General features: G+C 43.9%; 1 pseudogene; it reads right to left on the bottom strand.

Annotated features, from left to right (window-relative positions):
* LOC127137648 (uncharacterized) overlaps positions 1 to 22,965 on the bottom strand; it is a 101,634-nt pseudogene that overhangs the window by 78,292 nt on the left and 377 nt on the right.

The raw sequence follows: 22,965 nt of genomic DNA, 5'->3' as shown, positions 1-22,965 counted from the left end.
CCGAGAACACAACCCATGGAATTGTCCAGTACTGTCAAGTACATAATCAACGGTCTCCCTGGGACCGGAGGCACAAGGATAGGAGGATTATGCAAATACTCTTTTATCTTCTAGAACGCCCTTTGACAATCATCATTCCACCTGATAGCCTGATCTTTTCTCAACAATTTGAATATTGGCTCACACGTGGCTGTTAGGTGAGAGATGAACCTTGCAATGTAGTTCAACCTCCCTAAGAAACCACAGACTTGTTTCTCTGTTCTTGGCTCAGGCATTTCCTGTATCGCTTTCACTTTGGCCGGATCCATCTCAATCCCTTTTCCGCTAACAACAAAACCCAGTAGTTTTCCAGATCTCACCCCAAAAGTACACTTGTTCGGATTAAGCCTCAGCTTGAATTTCCTCAAACGCTCAAACAATTTCTGCAAATTCACCAAACGTTCCTCTTCCGTCTGAGATTTGGCAATCATATCATCAACATAAACCTCGATTTCATGATGAATCATATCATGGAAGAGAGTCACCATCGCTCATTGATATGTTGCTCCAGCATTTTTCAGACCAAACGGCATCACCTTGTAGTAGAAGGTGCCCCATGGGGTTATGAATGTTGTCTTCTCCATGTCTTCTGGTGCCATCTTAATTTAATTATAGCCAGAAAAGCCATCCATGAAGGAGAATATCGAGAACTGAGCCGTGTTATCCACCAAAACGTCGATGTGAGGTAATGGGAAATCATCTTTAGGACTAGCTCTGTTCAGATCCCGGTAGTCAACACACATCCGTACCTTTCCATCCTTCTTAGGTACCGGAACGATATTTGCAACCCATGGCGGATAATTTGTGACTGGTAGAAACCCTGCATCCAACTGTTTTTGCACTTCTTCCTTTATCTTGACAGCCATCTCTCGTCTTGTTCTTCTGAGCTTCTGCTTGACCGGAGGACAACCTTCTTTGGGCGGCAAGCGATGTACCACGATGTCTGTGTCAAGCCTGGCATGTCCTGATAAGACCAAGCGAAGATGTCAACATACTCTTGCAGCAATTCAATCAACCCCTTCTTCACATTGTCTTCCAAAGCAGCCCCTATCTTGATTTCTCTCTTGGCATCCTCGGTGTCGAGATTAATCACTTCAACAGACTCTTGATGCGGTTGAATGACCCTTTCCTCTTGTTTTAATAACCTGGTAAGTTCTTCAGGGAGTTCACAGTCTTCATCACCCTCTTCTTCAGCTTGAAAGATTGGATTTTCAAAGTCGAAGCGAGCCATAGCAGAACCGTTATCAATAGGATCCAGTGATGTGCATCTGCATGAGTGATGGTATGTGCTTATGAGTGTTAAAGAAAAAAAGTGGAAACTAAACAAAACATTGCCATTTTTTTTGAAAAACTGCAAAAATAGAAAGACAAGGAACGAAATATTTGAATGCAAAAAGACGTCCTTTATTTATGATAGAAAATGCAAGTGTCACATAGATGAGACCTACAATGAGTCATTACGCCCTGGCGGAACGTAAGACTTGGATATTCATGAATAAACAAAGAAAATTACTCCTCCAGACAAGTGGCTTGGACAATCTCCTCAGAAGACCTATTGTTGAGAACTTCACCCGGGATCCTCGGACGCACCAAGTTATCGATGTCACAATCACTATCCCCATCTTCATTGTTGACCGCAGAGACTAATTTGATTGCTCCTTCAACCATGTTAACGTTGGCTCCACCATGCTGGGGCATGGGATTGTTGACGACATTAGGAGTTGGTGCAAAGTTAACGGCCTTCAAATCAATGAGGTCCTGAACTACGTGCTTAAAAGCTTTGCAGTTCTCAATATTGTGGCCAGGTGCCCCAGAGTGGAAGCTACACCTAGCGTTGGCGTCATAACCCACCAGAAGCCTACCAACGGGAGGAGCCAGAGTACGCAACTACACAAGTTGTAGTCGTTGAAGACTAGAAAGCAACTGAGCGTACGACATTGGAAGGGTGTCGAAACGCCGGTCCATAGTCCTTGGCCTCGGTTGATTGGCGGGTCTGTTACCCGGTTGTTGTGGTTGGTACTGAGATGGTTGACGTTGTGGTTGTTGTTGTTGTAGTGGTGCTGCAGCTGGAATGGTCACAACCGCAACATACGGTTGCTGATGATAGTTCTGAAAGTTATTCCTCCGGTTATCCCTGTTCTGATAAGAAGATATGGCACTTGCATCCCCTTCTCTCCTCTTCTGTCCCTGAATGAACGACTTCTTCACCCCTGATGAAGATCCACCTTCACTCTAGGTCTTGTATGTCCTCAGGTAATTCTCCACCCTCTCTTCGGTAGAGACTACATCAGCAAAATTGGAGGCATTGCAACCCACCAGGCGCTCCAAATAAGGTCCTGGCAGAGTGTTCATGAACATGTTAGCCATTTCCTTCTCCAACATAGTAGGTTGAACACGGGAAGCTGTTTCTCTCCAGCGTTGAGTGTATTCTCTGAAGCACTCATTGCTTTTAAGAGACAGATTTTGAAGTTGAGTTCTGTCCGGAGCCATGTCTGCATTATACTGATACTGCTTCACGAAAGCCTCAGCCAAATCCCTCCAGCAACGGATGTGGGCTCTGTCCAGCCTCATATACCATTCCTGGGATGCCCTAGCTAGATTGTCCTAGAAAAAGTACATAAGCAACTTTTCGTCATCGGAGTATGCAACCATTTTACGGAAATAGGCTTGCACATGGGTCTTCGGGCAAGAGTTGCCATTGTATTTGTCAAATATCGGGACCTTGAATTTTTGTGGCACTCTCACACCTGGGACCAGCCCCAAGTCAGCAACATCTACTCCCAGAGGATTATGTCCTTCCACTGTCTTCAACCTCTCTTCCAATCTTCTAAACATGGGGTCCACACCATGACCCATACCAAAGTCTTCCTGCAGCAGGGGGAACTGATCGTCCTGATCATCATGAACAGGCTGTTGACCAGAGGTGACATGTAGGATTGGGGTAGGCCCTGGTCCATCGGGTCCATTAGCCTCTCCAGCTGGAGGATCAGTCACCGTCTCTGGTTGAGTAGGGGGATTCCTCTGTATCATCTGCCTGAGCTCTTGCTGTCCCTCAGTCACCCCTTGAACAACATCCATGAACTGATTCATGCGGATTTTCATCACGGCGAACTCTCCCTGTAGGCTTTCCATTACTCTCTGTTGGTTTCTGCGGGTACCGTACCGGTGAATGCCTGGGTCAGCTATCCTGCTGATGGAACACCAAACAAACTGAGAACACTGTGGTGGTACCTGTTATGTAAGACATGCTAATGAATATGTAAATGCAATGACATGTTTATCAATTCCAAAGGTATTCTACCCCCTTGATTCCAGTCTCTCAATAGATAAGCGATGTAAAAAAAAAAGACTAAGCCGTTGATGAGAACCAAGAAAATTCCGACTAGAATCAAGTAGAAGATATAAACCCCACAGAAATGGATAAACATGTGTGAATGATTATGAATGCAAAATGATGTGATGCAAAATGATGTGAATGTAGTGCAGTGGCATGGGAATCAGAATCGCTGTTTTTGCTTGAATATCTGTCAGGTTGCACTGTCTGTAGAGAAATTAAGAGCACACCAAACAAAGGTCATGGGATGGATCATGTTATCCCTAATATCAACCACCCATTTTTGTGGATTATGGTTTACACCTTATCAACACCCAAGTTTCATTGATATTAAGGATACCTGATCGGATCAACCATGAATCAAGGGTTTATTGCAAGTCACGAGCATGGAGTTTAGGTTAAGAACCGCCCAAAAGGAGTGCACTAAGGTTTAAACTTGCCAAACATGTTCTACAAAAGGTTCCCATTGTCATAATCCCATCTTTCGGATATTATCGGAGGAACGACTTCTCGTATTCGAAAAATATTCTCAAGAGAGACTCTTATGAGTGTAGTATCGCGTAACAATCGTATCAAATCTTACAATTGAACGACTTTCGCACTACGTCCTACGAATAGGCCAAGATGGGTTTGGTAAACTAAGGTCCTCGGCTTCTAAGGTCTATATTGGAAAAAGTAATGTCTAACCACAACTTACTTGTGTGACATTATTGATCTCAACATGACCTCCACCAAGTGAATGGGCTTGCCAGTCAACTTGCTAAGGAATAACTCCACACAAGTCGACAAGACTATGCCATTCTCCTATCCTAAGTGCACTCGAGTTCGGGTATAGAACTCATCTCACAAAGATCACCAAGCAGCCATAGCCAGCCAACAAATACAGCAATGATATGTACACAATGCAATAAGGTAAAGCAGGTAAATAAATAACTGTACAAAAGCATGAACACCCAATAAACAAACAAACTACAAAAGCTAGGAGGGACTCGCTTAGGGAAACCGGGTCCCCAGCAGAGTCGCCAGCTGTCGCAACCTGAAAAATACAGTGTGCGATAAAACAACCGGCGAAAGAAAATGACAGAAGAGTTGCCACCGTGCGTTATTTATCCCAAAGGAGGGAAAGGAAACGCTCGAAGTAAACTTGAAAAGAGGAAAGGAAAAGACAAGGTATCGCAACCAAATCATGGGTTCGGGAGTCGGTTATGCGAAGGGAATGTATTAGCACCCCTACGCATCCGTAGTACTCTACGGGATCCACTTTTGTAGTTCTTGTCTAAAGGGTGTGAGTTTATCTTATGCTGTTTACTAAAAAAGGGTTAAATGAAAATGACTCGCGCGGATGTCGCATCCACTGCATATGTATCTCATCTGAATATGAGAATCAGAGTCTTCATAGCTCGGTTGACCTATGGGTTGGGGGGATGTGTGCTCGCTAAGACATCGCGTCTTATGCCTACGTATCTCATCTGGAATGAGAATCAGAGGAAGCCGTAGTTCGGCTAACTACGGGGTTATGGATTGGGTTTTGGACGAACGACGTTACTACGCAATCTACCGGATGCTCGACCTTTGGAGACTTACTCGCCTGTAGTAGAAGGAGTTAACGTGTTCTTAGGAGAAGAAAAATCAATGAGTTGGTAGGGTTAGGAATGCTCGGGCAAAAGGGAAATCCTAGACGAAGGAACCTGCATAAAGTAAACACACAAAACATTGCCTCCTATCGAGGTCTTCCAGCTAAGAAAGCGGTAAAAATACGGGAAAATGTAAAAGTACCACACGGATAAAGATCCGAAGTAACAGTAATTAACGGAACAAGGAAACCCTGAGATCCTTTCAAGCTAACACCATCAAAGAAAGTGAGTAGGTACAGGTAATCGGAATGAAACCTCCAGGTGGTATCCCACAAATAAAGTGGAACACCAGGCAAACCATCTCTGCAAGAGTCATATGAGCCCTCACAAAACAAAACTCAACAAACAGGTTAGAGAAACAAAATAGAGTAACCAAGAGTTGCCCCCAAATCAAAATGTAACCACATGAATCATGCCATTAAAATTCACAAAAAGCTCACAAAAAGCAACCAAGGGTAGGAGGCCTAAACCTCTTGTCAAACACATGCATCAAAAGGGTATCAAATTCACCCATAATACCTCATACATTTAGAGCATTCAAATTAAAGGCATAAAGATGATGGATATAGGGCAAACCTGATTGGAGAGATTGGTTGAAATCAAATGGCACGACTGGATTTGCAAACCAATGTTAGGGTTTGCTTGAGCTGAAAGTGTGTGAGTCAGAATGAACCTTTCAGAGTTGCCTGGAGGTTGCTCTGAACTCTGTTAGCTCTTCACTTACTATCTTTTTCCCAGGGTTCTTCTCTCACTATCTTTTTCCCAGACATGGTAATAGGAATAGAATGACCTTTTGTTTCACTGAAACTCTGAATTTATAACCTGATTTTTGTGGACCTGTGGGCTCAAATGAGAGAGGTCCAAGTCCAAGATTTTTTCTTTTATTTATTTATTTATTTATTTATTATTATTATTTTTTTCTTTTTTTTCTTTTTTTTCTTTTTCGTTTTCCGTTTTTTTTTCTTTTAAAAAATCGATTGCCATGATGAAATGCAAATGCTAAATGACCTAAAAATGAATGCATGCATGAGGTGTAAAGCGTATGCTTCCGGGAAAAATGAAGGGTAAATTTTGGGGTATTACAACTGTCGACTCTGCTGGGGACCTGGTTTCCCTAAGCGAGTCCCTCCTAGCTTTTGTAGTTTGTTTGTTTATTGGGTGTTCATGCTTTTGTACAGTTATTTATTTACCTGTTTTACCTTATTGCATTGTGTACATATCATTGTTGTATCTGTTGGCTAGCTATGGCTGCTTGGTGATCTTTGTGAGATGAGTTCTATACCCGAACTCGAGTGCACTTAGGATAGGAGAATGGCATAGTCTTGTCGACTTGTGTGGAGTTATTCCTTAGCAAGTTGACTGGCAAGCCCATTCACTTGGTGGAGGTCATGTTGAGATCAATAATGTCACACAAGTAAGTTGTGGTTAGACATTACTTTTTCCAATATAGACCTTAGAAGCCGAGGACCTTAGTTTACCAAACCCATCTTGGCCTATTCGTAGGACGTAGTGCGAAAGTCGTTCAAGTGTAAGATTTGATACGATTGTTACGCGATACTACACTCATAAGAGTCTCTCTTGAGAATATTTTTGGAATACGAGTAGTCGTTCCTCCGATAATATCTGAAAGATGGGATTATGACTATGGGAACCTTTTGTAGAACATGTTTGGCAGGTTTAAACCTTAGTACACTCCTTTTGGGTGGTTCTTAACCTAAACTCCATGCTCGTGACTTGCAAAAGAACCCTTGATTCATGGTTGATCCGATCAGGTATCCTTAATATCAATGAAACTTGGGTGTTGATAAGGTGTAAACCATAATCCACCAAAATGGGTGGTTGATATTAAGGATAACATGATCCGTCCCATGACCTTTGTTTGGTGTGCTCTTAATTTCTCTCCAGACAGTGTAACCTGACAGATGTTTAAGCAAATACAGCGATCCAGACTCCCATGCCACTGCACTGCATTCACATCATTTTGCATTCATAATCATTACACATGTTTATCCATTTCTGTGGGGTTTATATCTTCTACTTGATTCTAGTCAGAATTTTCTTGGTTCTCATCAACGGCTTAGTCTTTTTTTTTACATCGTTTATCTATTGAGAGACTGGAATCAAGGGAATAGAATACCTTTGGAATTGATAAACATGTCATTGCATTTACATATTCATTAGCATGTCTTGCATAACAGGTACCGCCACAATGTTCTCAGTTTGTTCGGTGTTCAATCAGCAGGATAGCTGACCCAGGCATTCACCGGTACGGTACCCGCAGAAACCAACAGAGAGTAATGGAAAGCCTACAGGCAGAGCTCACCGAGATGAAAATCCGCATGAATCAATTCATGGATGTGGTTCAAGGGGTGGCTCAGGGACAGCAAGAGCTCAGGCAGATGATATAGAGGAATCCCCCTGCTCAACCAGAGACGGTGACTGATCCTCCAACTGGAGAGGCTAATGGACGCAATGGACCGGGACCTATCCCAATCCTACATGTCACCTCCGGTCAACAGCCCGTTCATGATGATTAGGACGATCAGTTCCCCCTGCTGCAGGAAGACTTTGGTATGGGTCATGGTGTGGACCCCATGTTTAGAAGATTGGAAGAGAGGTTGAAGGCAGTGGAAGGACAGAATCCTCTGGGAGTAGATGTTGCCGACTTGGGGCTGGTCCCAGGTGTGAGAGTGCCACCGAAATTCAAGGTCCCGATATTTGACAAATACAATGACAACTCTTGCCCGAAGACCCATGTGCAAGCCTATTTCCGTAAAATGGTTGCATACTCCGATGACGAAAAGTTACTTATGTACTTTTTCCAGGACAGCCTAGCTGGGGCATCCCTGGAATGGTATATGAGGCTGGACAGAGCCCACATCCGCTGCTGGAGGGATTTGGCTGAGGCTTTCGTGAAGCAGTATCAGTATAATGCAGACATGCCTCCGGACAGAACTCAACTTCAAAATCTGTCTCTTAAAAGCAATGAGTGCTTCAGAGAATACGCTCAACGCTGGAGGGAGACAGCTTCCCGTGTTCAACCTCCTATGTTGGAGAAGGAAATGGCTAACATGGTCATGAACACTCTGCCAGGACCTTATTTGGAGCGCCTGGTGGGTTGCAATGCCTCCAATTTTGCTGATGTAGTCTCTACCGGAGAGAGGGTGGAGAATTACCTGAGGACATACAAGACCCAGAGTGGAGATGGATCCTCATCAGGGGTGAAGAAGCCGTTCATTCAGGGACAGAAGAGGAGAGAAGGGGAGGCAAGTGCCATATCTTCTTATCAGAACAGGGATAACCGGAGGAATAACTGTCAGAACTATCATCAGCAACCGTATGTTGCGGCTGTGACCATTCCAACTGCAGCACCACTACAACAACAACAACCACAACGTCAACCAACTCAGTACCAACCACAACAACCGGGTAACAGACCCTCCTATCAACTGAGGCCAAGGACGATGGACCGGCGTTTCAACACTCTTCCAATGTCGTATGCTCAGTTGCTTTCTAGTCTTCCACAACTACAACTTGTGCAGTTGCGCACTCTGGCTCCTCCCGTTGGTAGGCTTCCGGTGGGTTATGACGCCAACGCTTGGTGTAGCTTCCACTCTAGGGCACCTGGCCACAATATTGAGAACTGCAAAGCTTTTAAGCACGTAGTTCAGGACCTCATTGATTCAAAGGCCATTAACTTTGCACCAGCTCCTAATGTCGTCAACAATTCCATGCCCCAGCATAGTGGAGCCAACGTTAACATGGTTGAAGGAGAAGCCAAATCATATGGCCAGGTCTCTGCGGTCAACGATGAAGATGGGGAGAGTGATTGCGACATCGATAACTGGGTGCGTCCGAGGATCCCGGGTGAAGTTCTTAACAATTGGTCTTCTGAGGAGATTGTCCAAGCCACTTGTCTAGAGGAGTAATTTTCTTTGTTTATTCATGCATATCCAAGTCTTACGTTCCGCCAGGGCGTAATGACTCATTGTAGGGCTCATTGTCGCATCCTGCGAAAAATCAACCGGCGAGACTCGAAAATAAAAACACACAGAGCCGCCACTGCGCGTTATTTATCCCAAGATAGGGAAAGGAAACGCTCAGAGAAACCTGGAAAGGAAATGGTCTCGCGACCAGAGAGAAAAGGTTCGGGAGTCGGTTACGCAAGGGGAAGGTATTAGCACCCCTCACGTCCGTCGTACTCGACGGGATCCACGTCCTAGAATAAAGAAAAGGTTGCTAAACATCACACACACACACAGGGAACGCAGGTGGGGTTAAGAGGAACGAGCTCGATAAGGTGTCGCACCTTATGCCTACATATCTTGTCTGGAACAAGAATCAGAGCCACTGTAGTTCGGCTTACGCACGCCAAACAACACAAAACATACAAACAAGCAAGGGTGGCAAACATGGAGCCCGACAACCACTGGATGGAATTACGTCGGCATCCGAACCAAAACTCACTCAGAAGGGCAAACGTGGAGCCCGACTGCCAATCACTGGGCTTACGTCGGCATCCGAACCCAAACAGGCAATCAGATAACAAGTAAACACACGCAAAAAGAAAAAGGTTGCCCGGAGAGGTCTCGCACGACCCCCTGCCTACATACCTCGTCTGGAACGAGGATCAGGGCGATGTAGTTCCCCTTAACAGGGACTAAATTGCTAACCAGAAACTGGGGAAAGACACACAACTAGGGAGCTGAGACTCGAGCCTAATGTTGTCATGCATCGTTAACCCTAAGTTCGGTTTTCTATCCTACTTGCATAAGCAACTAACCTAACCAGGAAAGAAGCTAGCACACAAGCATACAATCATATATCAAATGAGAACAGGCATCTCAATCAACACAAGCATAACAATCAGATATTCACATAGCACCCACTATAATCAAACAAGGGGGCTCAATCAATCAGGTTTGACTGCCTAAGCAATCGTCTGTACAGGCTGTGTTTGCTCTTAACCTTGCCATTACGAGGCTAAGGTGAAGCAGATGATAGGATGAAGTGAGGATCAGACCTCACAGCTCTTATCCCTAACCAGGGAGAGCTGACAAATGAGCATGGGTCCAGAATAGGGGAACCCTTCTATACTCGATGACTCAGACACAATGTGCACTGCACAGGATCTTGGGCTTGGATCTCAATGCTACAACCATGTAATGGGAGCAAGGAGAAGACTCAACTGAATAGTGGGGGGTAGGCTGCATACCCCTACCTTCCACCAATTGCCTTATTTCAAGGACTTTCACCTGCTTGGGCTTAAAAATAAACAACCACAATCATTGCCTCTTAAGGAGGACTTCAGACATTTATTTGCCCGGCCCGGTAACAGCCGGGTCTCCAGACTACATGAAGTCAAGAGGACCTACCTCAATGCAAGTTGCTTAAGCAAAGCAAAGCAATAGTTCACAAGGAACTGAGCAACTAAAGTACCTGGAAACAATCAAACTCAGTCAGTATTCAATTAGACAAATTGTACAGCAAACAATCAAACAGTTTAAACAATACAACACAAAGCAAGCTCAAGGCTTAAGCCCAAGCTCCAACACCTACAAAACAATGTTATGTTAGTGTACAAACATCCACAACATCAATTAAAATCAACTTGTATCATTCTCCATGTACATTATGCTTTTGATCCTGAAAAACCAAGCAAATATTAGTAACTAGACCACTAGGCCAAGCCTAGGGTCCAAAAGCAAGAAAAAACTCAAAACAGCAAGGTATTCATCATCCAACATCAAATTATCATCAAACACAAGCAAACATCATTGGTCTCATGTTTATATCATCCATCATGTTCAATTCATGCACAAAACAATCCATATTGGTTCAAATGAAGCATCAAACATACAAACAGAAGTACTGCATTCAAATCCATACCAAGACACATCCAAAAATTCTCAAATTAATTACACCTAAACAGAATCTAATCAAGGTCTACCATACCAAATTTGAGCTTAATTGGGCAAATAGAACCATGTCAATGAAAATCAACAAAAACAGTCACCATTTCATGCTTCAATTCACACCATCAATGCATATATCCAATTCAAAAATTCATATCTCATTGAAAACAAAAAAGAAATGGATGAGACCAAAACAGGGAGGTCACACAACGTGTCTAGTTCATGCATATCAAATTTCATGGCCATACAATACAATATGAGGATTTCCCAATCAATCTACCAACATGTATCACATGAGCTTGCAATTTCAATCACCAGAAATGAAAAATCATGATCAATTAGAAAAGGCAGTGAAAAATTCTACAAAAATTCATACTACATCCTAACATATCAACAATTCACCATGCCAAATTTCATTCAATTCTAACATACATAGGTTATCCAATTAAATTCAACAAGTTGACATCAAGAGGTGTGACACAAATTGTCACACCTAAGTTCCAGAATTTGCTGCTCTCTAACCAGGTATCAAAAATTCATGAAATTTACATATAAATAATCCTCAATGAGTCAAGAACCACCACAAAAATTTTCAGCCATTTATTTTATGATATGAGTATTTCATGATCAAATTGCCAAAATGTATCAAAATGTGACATACATTAGAAAACCCTAGGTCAAATAAAATATTTGCCATGCACAACTTTGACCAATAGGTCAAAAAAATCCTACACAAGTCAAAAAAGTCATAGAAAAAATCTCCACATTTTTAGGATTTTTTTGCTATTTTTTATGGATTTTTTAATGCATAGTGAATTTTGGTGAATATTTTAGAATCAATTAAATTAATTACATAAAATTCAGTAATGGCAGATTCGTAATTATAGAGGCGGGGGTGGTAAACACGAAATTTAAAAATTCAAATGAGAAACAAGATCTGGCAAGCTTTCTTCATCACCTCCATTCATAAAATTTCCAGAAATTTCAAAACGCTCAAGAACACGCAACGAACAAATCGTCACCAAAATGGACAAACAGACATTCGTTGGAACCGTATGATCGAGTAGAGTACGAATATGCATCCAAATCATCCTAACAATTGCTAAATCATGCAAATCGACCGATCTAGGGTTTTAGATCCAAACTTCAATCCTAGATTTCTTACGCTACAGTTCACCAATTGCAATTCTAAAAGTATCATCGTAATCTACATGAGAAGCACTATAGAATGCACATAATCACGAAGCATTTGGTGAAAGTCGAATCTACACCAACCTGGAAATTGCAGCGCCGGAATCGGATGAATTTGTGTGTTTTCGCTTCAAACAGATGTTGTATAATGATGAGGAAGATGTTTGATGCACTTGCTTCAAGTCCAGATCGCTTCTAGTGCTTGAATTCGAATTTCGCCATTGATGAGGCACTTTTGGACAGCCGCGATTTCGTATTCTTTAGGCTCCAATCCCCCAAAACAGTTTGAGAAGATGATTATAGGAGTTGAATGCAAAAGAAATCTCGAAGATTGGTTGAGATTTGAGGAAGATTGATGGATTTTGGTTTTTGGAGTGTTCTTGAGATTTTGATGAATTTGAGAGAATGTGAGAGGTTTTCAGATCCAACCTTGGGATGAATGATTTTCTGTTATGATTAACCAATGATTATGAATATATATGTGCACTTAATCCAAGCTTAATCCACCTAATTAGCAATTTTGACATGTTAAGTGAAATGGTAATTTTGTAAGTGAGGGCAAAATGGTCAATTCCTTTAGACAGCTCATGCCACCTCAGTGACAGCACATACACCTCCTAAATATCATATGTGAACTGTAGAAACTTGTTTCATGCTCATTGGTTGCTCCATTCTCAAATTCACCATGTGTATGCATTTGGTCCATTTTTGTCATTTCCATTTTTCAAGACAAAATCCAAATTAAAAGCCTTATGCATGAAATGAAAATTCAAACATATTCTAAATGCCATTCCTGAGGTGTTGGAAAAAGTCCCATCTCCAAATTCCAATTATTTTGACATTTGGACAATTTTGCCCCTGGTCCAATTCAGCTGTCCAGTTGAAAAGTGACTTTTTGCCTTGGCCATTTTTGAACAAATCCAATGATGCACCCTCAAATTACATGTCAAATGGAGTTTGTGCATATAAAGAACTTGCAATTTGGACAAAGTATGTGGTAGTTATGGCCTCCTGATTACGGGTCTTTTCTGAAATTCACTGAGCCATATCTTGCAAACCGTACATTGGATTTTCAAGTTCTTGGACTTTTTGGAAAGGTGAGAGCAAGATCTACAACTTTCATGTTGAACAATTTTTCATTTGAAGCTTCCTTGGACATCTGTTTTTGAGGTCAAAAACTTTCCATTTTTGGAAACTTCAGTTACAAGTCACCTGCTATTTTTGGCAGTTTTTGTCCTGACTTGATTTTCTTCATTCTTAAGCTTTGAGATGTCAAATATCACTTGTTCCAACATGAATGAAGTGTATCCAACTCATTTCCACCTCCACATCCATCAGATCAAGCACAGTTGACCACAGTTGACTTTCCATCTGACAGATGAATCTGGCCATGCATAGATCAATTTAAGCTCCAATCTTCAACTGAAATGGCTCAAGGGTGATACCATAGCCTCAATAAGCACAATATAATCAAGGAATGAACCTCATCTCCATCTCAAACCCCCTATCCTGATCCAGCCATGATTGGCCCAACACAACTGATTAGTGTTGACCAGTGGTCAAAACCCTAATCTCAAGGAATCTTCTCCAATCTTCTGATGACATCCCACCATGATGATGATGATGTATCAATTCAATCAACATGAAGACCAATACCCTTGGGAATCATGCAACCCTAATCTCAGCCCCATCCTCAGATGGCCATGATCAGTCAGTAAAACCCTGGCTTGCACCTTCTGACTTCCTATCTCCTGATCAAGACTTGGGAAGATAGCTTGCACACTGTAACCACATGATATGCAATATGAAATGCCTAAAGTCCTAAGATGATATGCAAATATGTTAATGCTAGTCCCAAGAGAGGAGGGCAAATTTTGAGGTGTTACAGCTGCCCCTATTCAATCCACTGTGAACCTGTCGATACGAAATAGCCTCGGCTTTCGGATGATCAGGATGAAGAGTGATTGAATACCAAGAACAGGCGAACAATTTGCACTCTGATGGGATATAATTAACGCCTGTCAGCATCGGCGAAGAAACAAACTTCGAAAAACGTCGACCTGGATACCAAAATAAATGGTAACTCAGGGATAACCATGGCCTGATCACCACACATCCACTCGGGATTATCAACTCTCCTTTTGTTTTTTATTCTTTTCTTGAACCCCGAAATTTTTCCGCGCAAACGATCCTCAGATCTCCGCATTTGAACCCCGGGAAATGCCTCAGCACTCATTCTTGCCAACATAATGAACCCCAATCTCCAATTTGAACCCCAGTCGCCTGACGATAACTCTCGATCGCCAAAATGAACCCCGTTCTCCAGAAAATGTCGCAACATCTCCCTTTCTCCATCTGAACCCCGTCTCCAGAAAATGTATCCACATTTCCTTTTCTCCATTTGAACCCCAGAAAATGCCTCAGCATCCCCTTTTCTCCATTCTCGTGATAATTCCGCTGGCAACGTCGGAAATAACACCAAACCACTCTGAGGGCGACATGTCAGAGGGTAAACCTTCACAAAGGAAGGTAGCATGTGTATCTCTTCCTCAGAAGACACCTATAACGACCTCCATCGGCCTCAGCCAGAGTCTAAGGTGACACATGAACAGAAGATAATCCTGCGGACCTCATCCTGGATACAATCTTCAACTCCAATCTCTATTTGAACCCCAGAAAATGCCTCAACACTTCCTTTTCTCCAGTTGAACCCCAAAATTGCGCTGATCGCAAAACGTCCTTTGATTTCATCTCCATCTCTGCTCGACGAAAACATTTCCTCCAATATCGCACTATTGGGGAACATTGCTGCTCTGACGTCATGATGCTAGACTCCTCAGAGCAACATCTTCACCCTCTGTATCGCACGACAGAAACCTCTTCCAGTATCGCACTACTGGGGAAACACCTTTGATCAAATCATGAGGCTAAACTCCTCGGAGCAACACCTTCACTTTCTGGCAAAACACCTCTCAAACGGTAACCACAGCTTGAGACTAGCTTATGCTTGCAATGATGCATGATTGATTTTTTCTGCGTAATGCTCCATAATTATGGAAATGCTACGCGATTATTATTTTTCTATGCAATATGCCATGCTATTTTTTCATGATGAATGCATAAAAAAGTATCCCCCTCAAGGGACTCTTCTGGGGAATACGAGACACTCTGCTGAGGGACTCGTCAACGCTCCGATTTCCACCATGCTGGGGAATCACTGCTGCTAGGGATAAGGCAACCCTTGCTGGGGAAGAACCTCCTTTGCACCCAATCCACTCGAGAAACTGCTGGGGATTAACACCACCAACACTCTGTGGGGATGCAACAATCTTGACTTGCTGGGGATATCAATCCTGATTCCGCTTCGGGAAAACCCTCACAGATACCTGTTGACTCCGCTGGGGAAACACTCACAGAGACTCTGCTAGGGGAATAGCAACCTCCAGGCTCAACTGGGGAAACATCAATACATCACCTGCTGGGGAAGAACCTCCTTGACCCTGCTAGGGAACCGCATACTACTCCGCTGGGGACAACCCACGCAATCCATAGTTAGAATCAACTCAGCTGGGGATGCAAAAATCCGTCCGCTACGGGAACTTGTCCGATCCACAGGTAGGATGAACACTGCTGGAGATATATTTCATTGAAACCCGCTCCACTCGGGGAATAGCAACCTTCTGGCCTGGCTGCTGAGGAAACACCATTGCAAACCTACCGGGGATAACCATCCTGACTCGGCTGGAGAGGTCACAGACCTTGGATTTGCTGGGGAGCTAACCCTCTAACTCTGCTCGGGGACTTAGCTGGAAAATGAGAACAGTTGGTATAGAACACCCGTCGACTCGTCGACCCACAGTATCCACCTCCCAATCTCGTATCAGCTTTCCTCTTTTGAAAATTCCCAGACTCATCCGGACCTTTTCTGCTCCATCATCTTATATTCCAGGTCGCTCCTCGCTCGACGAGAGACGTACTCCTGGGATTAATGCACGCACTCATCCCTGATCGGACTCCGCGGGGAACTTCATACTTTCCAATCTTCCGATTTTGAAGAGTCTTCTTGATTACCATCAAGGATCGTCGTGCGCCGCAACGTCACTTCGTCATTTTTTCCATATACCCTCGTTCCTGAGCGAACTCTCTGGGGATCTATTACAAAGCTCCCACATCACAACCTGCAAGTGAGTAAAAATATCTAACAGTTCCTGCAAAACAGATCGTCAGATAAAACCGTGCCCCAGGCGTGTCAAGATTTCAACACTTGGGTCACTCAACCTTCCAAATAAGATTTCCAGCATTCAATCTTATAAACATGCATTGGAAGGAACCTGTATGTCTTAAAATGCAAAGATTCTTTATCAAAATAATCGGATGTTTTTGCAATCAAAGCGGTAATGAAAAACAAAAACAAAATTATTTGACTGAATATGCATTTTATTGATTGGAAAAGTGTGGCTCAAATGGGCAATACAAAGGGAAGCAATTCCTGAAAAGAGGTAATTGCGCTCAAAAGGAAAAATCTATCCTAATGGCAATGTGAAACCCGTGATCTCATCGAGTTCCAACTCGGTTACACCCCATATGTCCTCAGACTCTCCATGCTTCCTGCCTTCTGAACAAGACAATTCTGACTGATCCCTACCGGGTATTATCCATGAGGCTTTTAACCAAAGCGCAAACGATCATGCTGGACACAGTTGTTCGTTTCAATCCCTCTTTTGCCTGGACCGCCCTTTCGGGTTTTCAGTCCACCGGGATACCCCTTTTTGCCCAAGTCGCCTTTCCAGGTTTTCGACTTGCCGGGTGTACAATTTTTCATTTTTATCCCTAATTTTTGCCCGAACCTTTCATTCTGTTTTTGGTTCGCCGGGATGCCCATTTTTGCCTGGACTATTCTATTCTTTTCGTCCAGCGGGTCAATTATACGAAGTATTTTTTCACTGCGTCCGCATTCACAGGGGATGGAAAATCCTCGCCATCCATGGTCGTTAACAACAAGGCTCCGCCGGAGAAAACCTTCTTGACCACGAATGGACCTTCATAATTCGGCGTCCATTTGCCCCTTCGATCGTTTTGAGGAGGAAGGATCCTTTTCAGCACCATATCACCTACGTGATACACCCGAGGTCGCACCTTCTTGTCAAAAGCACGCTTCATCCGTTGTTGGTACAACTGCCCATGACAGATGGCTGCTAGCCTCTTTTCCTCTATCAGGCTCAACTCTTCATACCGGGTCCTTACCCATTCAGCCTCTTGCAATTTCACGTCCATCAGGACTCTCAAAGAGGGAATCTGAACCTCAACAGGTAATACAGCCTCCATTCCATATACCAATGAGAAAGGAGTTGCCCCAGTAGATGTGCGTACCGACGTTCGATACCCATGCAATGCGAACGGCAACATCTCATGCCAATCCTTGTAGGTTACCACCATTTTCTGCACAATCTTCTTTATATTTTTGTTGGCTGCCTCAACCGCCCCATTCATCTTCGGACGATAGGGAGAAGAATTGTGATGCTCGATCTTAAATTCCCGACACAGCTCTGCCATCATCTTATTATTCAAATTAGAACCATTATCAGTAATGATTCTCTCGGGGACCCCATACCGACAGATGATGTCTCTCTTGAGAAATCTGGCCACAACCTGCTTCGTCACATTCGTATAAGAGGCTGCTTCTACCCACTTGGTGAAGTAATCAATAGCCACTAATATGAATCTGTGCCCATTCGAAGCTGTAGGTTCTATCTTTCCAATCATATCAATGCCCCACATAGCAAACGGCCATGGAGACGACATTAAACTCAACGGATTTGGAGGCACGTGCACCTTATCAGCATAAATCTGGCATTTATGACACTTCCGCACGTAATTGAAACATTGGGCCTCCATTGTCATCCAATAATAACCTGCTCTCAGCAGCTTCTTTACCATCGCATTCCCACTGGCATGGGTACCGAACGATCCCTCATGAACCTCTTTCATCAATTGGCTTGCTTCTGCATCATCAACACATCTGAGCAAGACCCAATCAAAATTTCTTTTATACAAAACCCCATCCTTATTCAGGTAGAATACCATGGCTAACCTCCGCAGAGTCTTTCTGTCCTTCTTTGATGCTCCCTCAGGATATTCTTGCGTCTCAAGATAGCGTTTGATATCATAATACCACGGCTTCTCATCATCAGGTGCCGTATCAACAGCAAACACGTAAGCCGGTCTATCCAGACGACCCACTTCAACATTGGGGAACTGATTCCACCTCTGCACCTTAATCAAGGCAGCCAGAGTAGCCAAAGCATCTGCCAAAGGATTCTCCTCTCTGGGCACATGATGCATCTTCACCTTGGTGAAAAACGTCAACAACCTCCTCGTATAATCTCGATACGGAACCAAATGAGATTGATGCGTATACCATTTTCCGTTAACTTGATTTATCACCAGAGCTGAATCTCCATATATCACAAGGTTCTTGATCCGCAAATCAATCGCCTCTTCAATCCCCAGGATACAAGCTTCATATTCAGCTACGTTGTTGGTGCACTCAAATGTTAGCCGGGCAGCAAAAGGAATATGAGATCCTCTCGGCGTAACCAAAACAGCACCAACACCGCTTCCATTCACGTTAACGGCCCCATCAAACATCAGAATCCATTCGGATTCAGGGTCAGGCCCCTCCTCCGGGATCGGTTCCTCGCAATCTTTCGATTTGAGAAACATGATGTCCTCATCAGGGAATTCAAACTTCATCGGTTGATAATCATCAATGGGTTGCTGGGCGAGGTAATCAGACAATACACTCCCCTTAATTGCTTTCTGAGAGGTATACTGTATATCATATTCAGTCAAAATCATTTGCCACCTCGCAACCCGTCCGGTCAATGCTGGCTTCTCAAAAATGTACTTGATTGGATCCATCTTGGAAATCAATAAAGTGGTATGAACCAACATGTACTGCCTTAGTCGGCGAGCAGCCCAGACCAAAGCACAACAAGTTTTCTCGAGCAATGAATATCTTGTTTCACAGTCGGTAAACTTTTTGCTAAGGTAGTATATGGCATGCTCTTTTCGACCAGACTCGTCATGCTGCCCCAATACACACCCCATAGACCCCTCGAGGACTGTCAGGTACAAAATTAACGGTCTTCCCCCCACAGGAGGCATCAGAATCGGAGGCTCCTGCAAATATTCCTTTATTTTTTCAAATGCCGCTTGGCAATCATCATTCCACCTGACCGTTTGATCTTTTCTTAGCAACTTGAATATCGGTTCACACGTGGCTGTTAAGTGAGATATGAACCGTGAAATGTAGTTCAATCTACCTAAGAAACCACGAACCTCTTTCTCTGTTCTCGGTTCAGGCATTTCTTTTATCGCTTTTACTTTTGCAGGATCAACCTCAATTCCTTTCTCACTTACAATGAACCCCAGCAATTTACCGGACCGCACTCCGAACGTGCACTTGTTCGGATTCAACCTCAGTCTGAACTGCCTCAACCGGTCAAACAACTTGGCCAAATCTACCAAATGCCCCTCTTCTGTCTGGGACTTTGCTATCATGTCATCAACATAGCATTCAATTTCATGATGAATCATATCATGAAACAAAGTCACCATAGCTCTCTGATAAGTAGCACCGGCGTTCTTGAGACCAAATGGCATCACCTTGTAACAGAAAGTACCCCACGGTGTAATGAACATTGTTTTCTCCATATCATCTGGCGACATTTTGATTTGATTATAGCCAGAAAAGCCATCCATGAAGGAAAACACCGAGAATTGAGCTGTATTATCTACCAACACGTCAATGTGAGGTAGTGGGAAATCATCTTTCGGACTAGCTCTATTCAGATCTCGGTAATCCACACACATTCTCACCTTCCCATCCTTCTTCGGGACTGGCACAATGTTCGCAACCCATGGCGGATAGTTAGTGACAGCAAGGAAACCAGCATCCCACTGCTTCTGCACTTCTTCTTTAATCTTCATTGCCATATCAGGTCGAGTTCTGCGCAACTTCTGCTTCACTGGAGGACAATCTGTTCTCAATGGTAGCTTGTGCACAACAATATCGGTATCCAACCCTGGCATATCTTGATAAGACCAGGCAAAGATGTCGACATACTCTTTCAACAACACTACCAATCTGCTCTTGACACTTTCCTCCAAAGCAGCCCCGATTTTCACTTCTTTCTTAGCCTCGTCGGTACCCAAGTTCACAACCTCAATTTGTTCCTCGTGCGGCTGAATCACCTTCTCCTCTTGTTCTAACAACCTGGCCAATTCCCCTGGCAGTTCACAATCTTCTTCGTCTTCTTCTTCAGCAAGATAGATCGGATTGTCGAAGTCATATAGAGGTGTAACAGGATTGTTATCAATGAGATCCGGAGAAGAATCGCATCTGCATGAATGTTGATTCATGCATTGCTTTAGAACCGGTGTGAGAAATTGCAAAAGGAAAACAAAATGAAAAACATTGCCATTTTCATTTAGTTTTATTTTTGAACTGCAAAAATAAATGAAAAACAGGGAACACCGCTCTTTTGATTGAAAAACATCCTTTATTAATGATGCAAAATTTTGCAAATTTATGAACATGAGGAGGCCCTTACAATGAACCATTACGTGTCGGGCAACACGTATGGTTTGCATGCAAATAAGAAAGAAAACAAAAAAAATATTACTCTTCGAGGAGAGTGACCCGGATGATCTCTTCGGCCTTCCAGTTGTGGATTTCCATCCCTGGTGCGCACGGCGTTATCCATCGGTCCATGTCGCAGTCGCTATCAGAGTCTTCACTCATCGTGCAGATGTGATCTGGATCTAGCATTCCGGCACTGGTGAAAGTTACAGGCGCACGACGTCCTCTTCCTCGTCCCAAGCCTCGGCCCGGTTGATATCCAACCCCAAAACGGTCTTTTTTCTCAGGGACCTCCATTACTCTGCCCCAGCCTGGAGCTTCTCCGCTTTTGACTACCTCAGCAGCCTGCTTATAGGAAGCTATGGACGGTTTCTCTTCCTCTTGCTTGGCGAACAGGGCATTCTCCACCCTGACGGTTTCGAAAGCCTGACTCGGCGTCTCCCATATCTCACCGTCCATCTCAACATATTTGAAAGAAGACAGGTGGCTGACAAAGATGTCCTCCTCTCCGCAAACAGTAACGACCTGGCCTCCCCAAACATATTTCAGCTTTTGGTGCAAAGTCGACGTAACTGCTCCCGCAGCATGAATCCATGGGCGACCCAACAAGCAACTGTAAGCTGGTTGGATGTCCATAACATAGAAGGTTGACTTAAACACCTCCGGGCCAATCTTTACTGGTAACTCCACCTCCCCGAATACGGCTCGCTTTGACCCATCAAAAGCCCGCACAATCAAATCAGTCGGGGTCAAAATCAGCCCTTCACAGTTCAGCTTTGCCAAGGCCTTCTTAGGCAACACATTCAAAGAGGAGCCGGTATCCACCAGCACATGCGAAAGCACGGCTCCTTTGCATTCCATTGCAATGTGTAAAGCCCGGTTATGATTCCTTCCATCTACGGTCAAATCCATATCAGTAAAGCCCAACCCATGGCTAGCATGCACGTTGGATACGACCGTCTCTAACTGGTTGATTGTGATCTCCTGAGGCACATAAGCTTTCTTCAATATTTTCAACAAAGCTTCCCTATGACCCTCAGAACTCAACAGCAGTGAAAGAATCGAGATCTTAGAAGGAGTCTGCTGCAAGTGATCAACCAGCTTGTACTCTGACTTCTTGATGATCCTCAAGAACTCCTCAGCCTCATCATCAAATTTATTATCCGACCCCGCAGGCGCCGGTGTCATCACAGGAGTACTACCATTATCCACCACAGCCTTTCCCTTTGCCCTGGCTAAAGCCTCGGCCTTTTCTTTTTTATCTTTTTCTTCCTCCCCCTCCTCAATGCGTCGGGAGCAAACAACCTACCGCTGCGAGTGAAACCGCTGGGACCGGCATTATCCACCTTTAGCACGGTGGTTTCACTAGCGGATTGTTCCTCCAACCTCTCACCATTACAATATACCTCCCCACCATAATGCCAAGGTACGGCATCATCTTTGTCATATGGAATTGGCCCAGGTACCGTGATGGTAACTGGGGCCTCCTCCACCAGATTTGACAAATCCACCGGATCATAGTATATAGTTATGGTGGAGACCTCATCACTCTTTCCTTCAGCCTTCTCAATCACAATATTCCCTGCGTCCATCAGACCCTGGACATGCTTCCTCAGAAGCTCACAACCATTTGCAGAAATAGTGCACTCAGCACAATCAGATCCGCAGCCCGGATAGACCCCATTCCTCAACAACTGCCTTTTGACCTCAATCAAAGGCGTCTTCAGCTGACCAACCTCAAACAGCCCCACTCTGCTCTCCTCAAAGATGGCATTCACCCCCCTCTGACCATGCGCAGGCATGGGATTTGCATTGACATTGGGGGATGGAGCAAAATTAATAGCCTTGGAATCCACTAAATCCTGAACTGTGTGCTTAAAAGCTTTACAGTTCTCAATATTATGCCCAGGCGCACCTAAGTGGAATTCACATTTCGCAGTCTCATCATAACTGGCTGGCCTCTGATCAGGTCTCAAAGGTGCCAGAGTTCTGGTTTGCACAAGGCCCAAATCCATCAACTTTTTGAACAAAAAGGCATAGGTCACCGGAGGCCTATCGAATTGTCTGTCCTGCGCTCTGCCCCGGACTTGATAACCAGCCCTTTGTGGTCTCTGTTGAAAGGGTTGTTGTCTCTGTTGCTGTTGCTGTTGCGGTTGTGCTGAATGAGACTCAGCAGGAATTGTTACCGCAGCGGTGTGCTGGAAGTAA

Source organism: Lathyrus oleraceus, chromosome 4, assembly GCF_024323335.1.
Source record: "Lathyrus oleraceus cultivar Zhongwan6 chromosome 4, CAAS_Psat_ZW6_1.0, whole genome shotgun sequence".
NCBI classification, from domain to species: domain Eukaryota; kingdom Viridiplantae; phylum Streptophyta; class Magnoliopsida; order Fabales; family Fabaceae; genus Lathyrus; species Lathyrus oleraceus.
Note: the sequence above shows the minus strand (reverse complement) of the source record. Positions and strands in the feature narration are given on the sequence as shown.